The sequence below is a fragment of the Antedon bifida genome, chromosome 3 (genome assembly GCF_963402885.1).
Source record: "Antedon bifida chromosome 3, ecAntBifi1.1, whole genome shotgun sequence".
NCBI classification, from domain to species: domain Eukaryota; kingdom Metazoa; phylum Echinodermata; class Crinoidea; order Comatulida; family Antedonidae; genus Antedon; species Antedon bifida.
In genome coordinates, this window is record NC_136228.1 from 21643268 (window position 1) to 21653769 (window position 10502).

Below are 10502 nucleotides of genomic sequence, written 5' to 3' on the forward strand. Positions count from 1 at the left end.
TATCCCCTTCAGATCGTAAAGAATCCAAATAAAGTGAATACGATAAGTATACAATTTTACAACAGTTTAATAAGTAAGTACTTAACAGTATCAACAATTCTTTGTCTTGAAACTAAAACAATCCCAATATCGGTAAAACTCCAACGATCTTGGTCTGTTATAACATTGAAAACATTGAAACTTTCCATCCAATAATCTACTTCAAATCTATGAAATCTTTTACAACCGATGTATATTTCGAACTACAGTAAACATCTTCACACTCGAATTCTATTTCCAACGTCGTATTATACCTCTTAAACATCAAATTAGTAACTAACAAGTAATATAAACATCAATTATTACTCGGAAACGTCCACTCAACTCCATTCGTCGTGTTCATCTCCCCTCTCGTGCGTTCTCCTCATCCGCACAAAACATCTCAAATCCACGGGGGCGCCCTTCACCTCCCGTCAATTTCCCTGTTTGAAAAACGTTCGTCCCCGAATGTACAATACAAATAAAAAAAAATGTTTCTCTGAAAACTTAACAAAAAACAAATTTAAAAAAATGTCAAATTACTTGTCATCTATGTAACGTAAACCTCATAAATTATCTGCAATATCAACATAACAACTATTAAAGATAATTCAAGCTAATCCCTAATACTCAAGTGATCTTCTAACAGAGTAGCATACAATTTTAATCATGAACCCCTACTGCCGATGTCGGCAAATGACATGGATTTCCATGTTTCCCCTTATTCAATCTACTTGATCGTCTCAACCCTTTATCCCTATCTTCAATATTCTTAACTTGATTTTCTATCTCCTTGTTCTCTACAGGAGTAATCATATTGTCTATCTCTTTGTTTTCTACAGAAATAATCATATTGTCTATCTCTTCGTTTTCTACAGAAGGAGTAAACACTAATTGTAACAAAGCATCACCCTCGTCATCTCCTTCTTCACTACCCTCACTATTCTCATCTGATACAAATATAGGAAGATGATCTTCCAAGGCATCTGATTCCTGGCCACGTGGATCAAGGTGCAATTGACGTCGATTTACCCATTTGGAAATTCCACCCATTGCTGGTCTAACTTCATAAATATCCTGTTCTTCATTCATGTCTATAATCACATGCGTTACTTCTTGAAATTTATCTGATAACTTATGACGTCCAGTAAACGCATTTCGTTTCAACAACACTCTATTCCCAACCTCCAATTTAAAGTCTGTAGTGCGACCATCATGTCGTGCGGCTTCTCGGTTTGCTGCCTCTTTAAGCCTGCTCGTCACTATCTCATGAGCTCTCTTTATCAACTTCTGTTGGGTTTGGATATGGTCCTCATTCCAACTGTCATCTAGTCGATCAAGTAGGTGATCAATAGGTAATGATGGCGGTCTACCAAACATCAAAAAATAAGGACTGACTCCCGTTACCTTATGTGGAGTTGTGTTATACATATACAACAGATGCTTTAATAATTCTGGCCATTTTCGTCGCTCCTGTACATCTAGTGATCTTATCAGGCCACACAATGTTTTATTGAATCTCTCACATTGTCCATTGCCAGACGGATGATATGCAGTAGTGCGTGATTTACTTATCCCGTACATCTGACAAAGTTCCTTAATCACAGCATTTTCAAACGAACCACCCTGATCGGAATGTATTCTTGATGGAACACCGTAGTGTACAAACCAATTATCCCGAAGTGCTTTCGCCACTGTTAACGCTGTCTGATCCCGACATGGAATAGCCTGTGAAAATTTACTAAATGCGTCTGTCAAGGTTAGCACGTCCTCAAATCCCATTTTTCCTTTGTCTAATTTCATAAAATCAACCGCAACTATCTCCTGCGGACGAAATGCCAACAAATGCCGCATAGGAGGACGTACAGTGGGTGTAGGCGTCTTTGTTGTAACACATCTCAGGCAACGGTTAATATATCTCTTCACATCATGATGCATACCAGGCCAAAAACATCGTCTCCTTAGCAATTCATAGGTCCTATTAACTCCTTGGTGAGCCCATTTGTCATGTACTATTCCTAGCAAGGTTGATTGCAACTTCAAAGGCACTAATAATTGTTGGAACTCCCCAAAAATTGAATCAGGAATAATGCGATACAGCACACCATTACTTGGACGAAACTTTGACCATTCTCTTATCCATCCCTTAAGACCAGGTACAGCTCGATCATAGTCTTGCCCCGTTTTCCAATTCGCATTCCACATTTTCCACACCTCTTGTAGTACTTCATCATTCTTTTGCATATCTGACAATTCTTCATGTGAAAATGACGGCAACACTGTTGGTACAACAGAATTTACTTCTATGGAACCACCTTGAACTTTTGTCATCAAACAGGATGCGATCACGTTCAGGTCACTTTTTAACTCCGAGGAATTAACACAGGTATTACTTGGACAACGACTCAGTGCATCTGCACATTTGTTTGTCTTCCCGGGCCGATATTTGACTTCAAGATCATACAACGCCAACTGAGCGATCCACCTCATTTCGGTAGCTCCTAGATTTGCATTCTTCAAATGTGCTAATGGGTTGTTATCTGTCCATACAATGGTATGCTTGCCCTGAATGTACGGACCAAACTTATCGGCAACCGCCCATTTTAATCCTAGTAGCTCCAGCTTAAAGCTCGATAAATCAGGGTAATTTCTCTCTGACCCTCGCAGTCCCCTACTCGCATATGCGACTGGATGAATCTTTCCTCGTTCGTCTTCTTGCAAAAGACAGGCACCCAAGCCAAGAAGTGACGCATCTACTTCGATAATGAAATCCTTATCAAACTGCGGATATTTCAATACTGGTGCTGTAGTCAATGCATTCTTTAACTTAGAAAAAGCTTCCTCTTGTTCATCACTCCACTTGAAAGAAGTCGCCTTCCCTGTTTGTTTGTTAGCCATCCCTGCAGTTACCGCGTGTAAAGGTGCTGCCATTGTTGCAAAGTTGCTTATAAAACGTCGATAATATGAGGCTAATCCTAAGAACGAGCGCACTTCTGAACAGGTTTTCGGTGTAGGCCACAACGTCACTCGTTCTATCTTATCTTGGTTGACAGAGATGCCTTGATCGGATATCACATGGCCTAAATAACTGACTTCTCGTCTTAATAAATCACATTTTTTTCCTTTTACTTTCAGTCCATATTGCTGGAGTCTGGTTAACACTTTGTCCAGGCGAACCAAATGTTCTTCATACGTACTAGAAAAAATCAGCGCCCTTCACCTCCCGTCATTACTATACTATCGTATATTCTGCAGGCATGGGTTGAGTTGGAAGCCATCACAATACACAACAAGATGTCTCGTGCGTCACTGGATCATTTCATTTGGATCTTGGTCTTATGTACGTGGTCGATTTATTCATAAGATTGTTGTGGACAAAGTGTAACTTGAATTTCTCGCTTTAAAGTGGGCGGTTACAGATAAATTTAAAGATTACCTATACATGGCCTGTGGTACACGAGTGATGACTGATAGTAACCCTCTCACATATGTACTTTCTATTCACTACAAACCAGGTAAATTAAACATTGACGCCAATGCTCTGTCCTGCAGACCTCATGACATCAAACCCAACCGACAGTATGAAGAACAACAAGAATCTTGAGGCTAGGTTAAAAGGTAAAGCTGTGTTCTCGTGATACTGTATGATGAGCGCTCTTTTCCTACAATATGGTGTATCCATCAACACTCCATCTGTCAATTCATCCGACACTATTCCACTTATATATTGATTGGACGAACATACAGCAGAAAGATCCAATCATCAACCAAGTCATAAATTATGTCAAAATGGGTAAGAAACCAGACTCCTCGATAGGGTTACCCGATGAATGACTTATTCTTAGAGAGTTTGGAAAGCTTCAACTTCGTAATGCTATTTTATACAGATGTACAACCAATCCAGCTATAAAGGGACTTCACAACGAATTAGGTCATCTTGGTGTTGAGCGAGCGCTGGCGTTGGCAAGAGATAGGCCCCGAATGAGTGCAGACATTGAAAGCTGGATTAGACATTGTGGTAGGTGCATAGCCAGGACAATACCCCAGAAGCTTGTACTTTAAATTTAGTACTCTTTTAGTATACCATATATAATATAAAAATGTAAAAATATATAAAGTTGAAATGTAATTAAAGTTGGAGTGTCCAGCACGTCCGATGGCAAGAGGTAAAAAGAAAGAAATCTCCCACATGATATAGAAATGCAGCACAGTTGGTATCCGGTTAGTAATACCTGCATTAATCAACTAACGCTAATGACTGGTCATTTGCCACCAAATGAAACTCTATTTAAACAATACTACGATCAAAGAAGAGAGGTGGGAGACTGAAATTAACCAGTTGAACTGCAATCTTCACCTTCTAACAAAGTAAGGTTTTTATTCTCAAAGGTTCCTTAAAGAGAATGAAAGAAAGATCACCACCACCGTAAAAATGGAAACTATATTGATCCAACAACAACGGTTCCACATTTTCTGCAGAATAGAGAGTAGCAATGACGTTGCACAGACTATCCACTGGAATGCCATTCAACAAGACCGCGAATCAGTTTGGTTGTGCAAAATCAATCGCTTACATGGTCTACCATGAAGATTGTGTTTATTATACCACTTCAATTTATAATCAATAACATTGATAATTGACATCCAACTAACAGATGGGACAAACACGGTGGGTCTATCTTTGTGGGGAACCCACACGTCCATAGAGCTGGTCATGGACCAAAAGATACAAGCGAGTATCGTTTTGGTAACCGAATATAAAAATGTCAAGCGGATAGAGTCGACAACGTCAATGTCTGTAGAGGTATGTATAATAACATTAAGTTAAGTTTTATAATAAGCTTTGGACATTCCATTTACAAACAAAATTAAATGACTGCACTATATGTGACTGCCATTCAAAAATAATGCAATATAATTATTAAATTATCGGGTTTAATTTCACCATTCTTTGCAATTATTTTTTTTCATTTCTCCAAATATATATGTATATTCATTTCTTTCAGACATTTAACAATTACTATAGAATGACTTTATATTATATTCCGAATGATGAGACCCGAAAGAATCCGCCCCTGGTGACAGTGATACATCTAAATCCATGGGTCCTGTAGACAAACGAAAGTACATTGTCTTCGAATCTCAGCTGCTAGGTTTGTTTGGTACATGCACTGATTGCCACTAACAGGGACCTGTGTTACAATTACACAAAGATGTAGGGTATGTGCAATATCGGAACGGACATATTATCGCCATCAAGAACAATATCTGCAGCCAAGTATTGTGAATGTTTGGAAACTTTAAGAATATCTAAAACTACAGTAATGACAAATGTTCTTTTTAGGTGGGGATACCAGAATGGAGAGTCCGGGGCATACAGCCAAATTCGGATCATAGATGGACATGTTGTGATTGTTGTATGTTACAACAGGAAAAAAAGGATGCAGCAACACAAATGGACAGGTTTAGGCTCTGAACAAGCCATCAAATTAGCCGAACCACCAGCATCCCAATAACAACATTTACAGAATTGCCAACAATAAACTTTTCACACAGCAATGACAAATCAAGTGTGGAATGTCACAGGAAAGGATAGAGGAAATTCATGCTAGAAGTATCCGACTTGAAGAAGATGTGAGTAAAATAAAAGTGGCACTAGTCATCATCTGCCTTAAGATTACAGGGAGAAGGTGTACTTTATAATCTAGATTTTTATGAAAATGTAGGAGTTGGAATTAAAACTTGAAATAAAGAATTGTAATTAAAACTTGAAATAAAGAGTTGTAATTAAAACTTCGAAAATTTCTGTGAAGGTCTGGAAGACCAGAATTGCAGAAAACTGATTTTGAAATTTAATTTTACACAACTTCCTTAAAGAGAATGAAGAAATGATCACCACCACCGTAACAATGGAAACTGGCAAGCAGATTAAAGAGAAAGGCACCACGGTCTAAGCGGATGGGATGAACATGTCACCAGTCAAACTTAGACAGAATAAATAATTACAATTACACAAAGATGTAGGGTGTGTCAGGAAAGGAGAGAGTGGTACAGGTCTCTATAGCTTTAAATCAATTGAGACCAACCATACTGTTTGTCACATGCAAAATTGACTTTGGACAACCTAATGCACAGATATTGCAATTAACATTAGACTTAGCATGTATGTTTATTTCACTTTGATAGTAAATACTCGTATTTTTCCTAGGCACCCTGTTATCTGCAATAATAGGCAATCGGGAAACAAAAAACCAAGGTTTTGGTAAAAAAAGAAAAGCACAAAGTTATGGTGACACCTCATGGACCAAAGGTAATCTGTTTGGCAAATCCTGAAATGGAACATGCGCCAACCATGGCCGAAAAGCAGACGTTGGCAGATGCTGATCTTGGTGAAAAGGTTATGTCAATCAAGCATTCTAATATGTCACCATCCAAGCTGAAGGAAGTAATGATGGAGGTTTTTCCAAAGCTTACAGAAGGTGGTGGCTATGAGCTGCTTTCATGATCCGGCAACAATAGGGTTTTAGTCCCAATAAGTACACAATTTTTTAACCATATATTTTATAAACTGTAAACAATGTTAAAGGGTTAAAAAAATATGAAATATAATTGTTTGTCCCTTAAACAATAAAAGTTTCATTTATTATAAGCGCGTGGTGAAGCAGAAAGAAGCTGTGGCGATATGACCCTGTGTTACAGAGTAGGAAATGATTATGCATTTGAACCGTACACTGTTCGTTCTGCAGATAGTACTTTAAAAAAAGAACATCAACAACAGGCTAAGCTGTAGCCACCAAGGCCTAGCAGGTTGGATACAACCGAATGGTGCCATTGTGGCAATTGTAGGCATATGCTGTAGGAATGTTGCTGTTGTCACGCGGCAGGTGAATTTACAAGGAAGAGAGTAAATGACCTGGAATGTATTGCATTAACAGAATGTTTTAAGAAAATTTGCCTAGACCAGGAAGTTTTAGAGGTTGTGTTTTCTTCTAGGAGGTTAACTGTTAGGCGAGAACTTTAATATTTTTATAGACTTACTGCAAGCTAATAAAGAGTGGAACAGAGGTAACTGCATACAGCATAAAGGCAACTGATGGTAGACTCGGTAGTGGAAAATGGAAAAAAAATAAAACATTCACAATTTATTTGAACATTTCTTATTATTAAATAACAATTTATGAACAATCCCAGAAGACGAATGATACGATTGAGGACTTCTTATTATCTACTTATTATTATCCTCCAGTCGTCGGAGTTGATCCTCCAGTCGTTGGAGTTGATCCTCCAGTCGTCGGAGTTGATCCTCCAGTCGTAGAAGTTGATCCTCCAGTCATCAGGAAATGATGGATGTGTTCAACAGAACACATTGGTTTTTTCGTTACACCAATTGTGGTTGATCTGCATGAATTCAACATCTAATAAATTCTGACCGTAATAAAAACTGTCAGAACGGAAATGCAAAGACTTGTTCAGTGAAAGATGTTAGCTTTGATGGAATTGGGTCTTTCCAGAAAATTGTCATTGAAAGATCACAGAGACAATCAATCTTTACAGTAACCCAAGCAAAACTGAATTTAGTCTTTTCAATAAAATGATGAAGCAGTTTTTAGAGGCTATTAGTATTAGTATCATCAATTTTTAAAATAATTTGAAATCGATATAACAGAGGAAAGAAGAGACAGGCAATGGAGAGACATACGAGGATGATGCTAAAAGCTATGACACATCGATGTATTCATTAGCCATTGACTTGAGTTCAAATCCCAGTTTCTAATGCCAAGTAACTACCGTATTTAATACGGTATTTTTTTAATAGCGTATATATATACGGTATATTTCTGGAAGCGGAAATGGCGGTCACAAAAAAATACCGTATTTTGTATACATATGTGTACAGCCACATCAAAACCAGGCACTTGGTGAAATATTTTTTTTTTAGTTATTACTATAATTATATTACTCACAATATATCCTTCAAAATGGTGTTTGGATCATTTAAATCAAGGAAATATTCCCAGAGTTATAGCAATAAATGTATATAGCATTTATACAACAATTTACTTTTAATTACTGAGTAATTAACAGTCAAAGTTTAATGACAAATCAGACAGGAAGTTGCCCCATGCTGTTACAGATTGAACAATTAACACCTTAGCAACACTACCTTCTTGATAAACAATCATTCTGAAATTTGGCACACCTGTTCAATATAGTGTTTTCTGATATTCCTGAAAATTTCATCAAAATCCGAGGTGGTTATCATAGTTAATTATGACGATTACAAAATACCACTAATTTACGTAAAATCTGTCAAATTCATTTATAATAGTGTAGTGTAAGAATAATACAGTAGGCCTACTAGTAGGTATTCAGAAGATTTCCTTAGCTTATTATTAGTTCTGAACAAATTAAAAAAAAAACAGCAAACATTTTATTAATGAACTTTATTCAATTTTATTTCTCTTTTTACTTTATTTTATCTGCTTTTTATTCAAAATGGCGCAGGGCACACAATGTCTCTCGTTTCTGGTCGGCAAAATTCAGTTACCAGTATTTTATTTGTGAGTGATTTGTATTGCACTTGTTTTTACTGTGAATGTTATGTAATACATCTATTGTTGAACCAGCACCTGGCCTGATCATGACAGATAGCCACACCCGATAGCTTGAACAATGTTTTTAAGCATGATGAATAACGTAAAATTTAGCCAAGGTACCAGTATTTTATTTGTGAGGGATTTGTATTGTACTTGTTTTTACTGTTGTTAATGTTATGTAATACATCTATTGTTGAACCAGCACCTGTCCTGATCATGACAGGTAGCCACACCCGTTAGCTTGAACAATGTTTTTAAGCATGATGAATAACGTGAAATTTAGCCAAGGTACCAGTATTTTATTTGTGAGGGATTTGTATTGTACTTGTTTTTACTGTTTATGTTTCGCAAAATATCCATTTATTGACATGTACACACAATCCCCACACACCCGGCCCATCATTGGCATTTTAAGCATAATGAAATTTAACCAAATTAAAATAAATAAAATAGCCTAGTAAGTAAAGCATTGCAGGAGGCTTATTATACTATAGAGATGAAAATTCTATCTTATTTAAATTGGGCTAGGCCTAGGCCTTGTTGTTGTTATTACTAGCTAGCTAGGCCTATGCCATGCAGCCTATCTAGGCTAGTAGCCCAACGTAGTAGTACTGTAGTAGGCCTAGGCTTATTAGTAGAGTCAGGTCTAGCCTAGGCCTAGTCAACTCTTACGATAAATAACTTAGCTAGGCCCTTTACTTTAGTATGTTTATAACTTATTGTTAGCAAGTATGAGTCAGTACACGTCACTTTAGTATTACTGTGTACAGTACTTAGATGAACTAAAAATATATTTTCCTCGACGCGAGCGTGTACTAGCATAAGATTTTTTGTTGACCTGGAATTTTCCATGCTGGATGGGTCATGTGACAAAATTAAACCAATCAAATCGCTTCTTTCAGCGTGTTCGTAGCAACAAGGCCGTTTTTGTTTACACTAAAGGGTTCTATAAAATCGGTTTTTATTGGTCTATATCGTACAATCTGTGACATCATTCGTTTATTTTTAGATTCATGAAAAAAATACCTATCGAATGATACCAAGCTTTCAGGGGTTATCTACAAAACTACGGCATAGGAATGACGAAAATAACTGCTTTTTTGTAACGAATTACCTCGTTCTTTCAATCGAAACACAAGGATAGAGGTTCAGATTTATGTAATTTTTACCACCTTTCCATTTGAATTAGTTAATAAGGCATATATTTTTGAAATCTACGGTAAATTTCCTATCAGATAATGGTAAAAAAACAAAATGGTCAAAATATGAGTTTCACACATTCAAATGCATTTTACACAAATCCCTATCTAGCGACAAGCGCCTGGTTTTGATGTGGCTGTACACATATTTTCCCCACCAAATTTGTGGATAAAATACAGTATTTACAAATCTTTACCGTATTTTCTGTACCCTTTTCTGCTGCCAATAAAAAATGCCCTATATTTTTTTACCTGTGACATGAGGTCAACATCGTGTTGTGATTTGATTTTATGTATAGTATATAGGTTTATTCGGCGAAAATGTGGAGCGAAGACGTTATGGTATTTACTATAAATTTGTGAGGGGAAGTTAAAATTTCCGGACAACTAAAAGGCAATAAAAGGGACAACCACCTTTATAAAGACATTTCTAACAAAATAAAGCAGGATTATTGAATAGACTTGTCTCCAAAGCAAGTAAACTCAAAGCTAAGAGCCTGCGAAAGCAGTACAACATGGCAAAAAAAATAACTCGGAGTCTGGGAGGGACAGAATTGCTTGTCCCCATTACGAGGTTTTGGACAGAATATTAGAAGATCGGGCCATACAGTAGCTGCCCCTCATTACCTAATGGATCAGAACCAGGTACAAAGTAGTAGAAAGTGAGGTGTAAAACTAAAAATAAAGC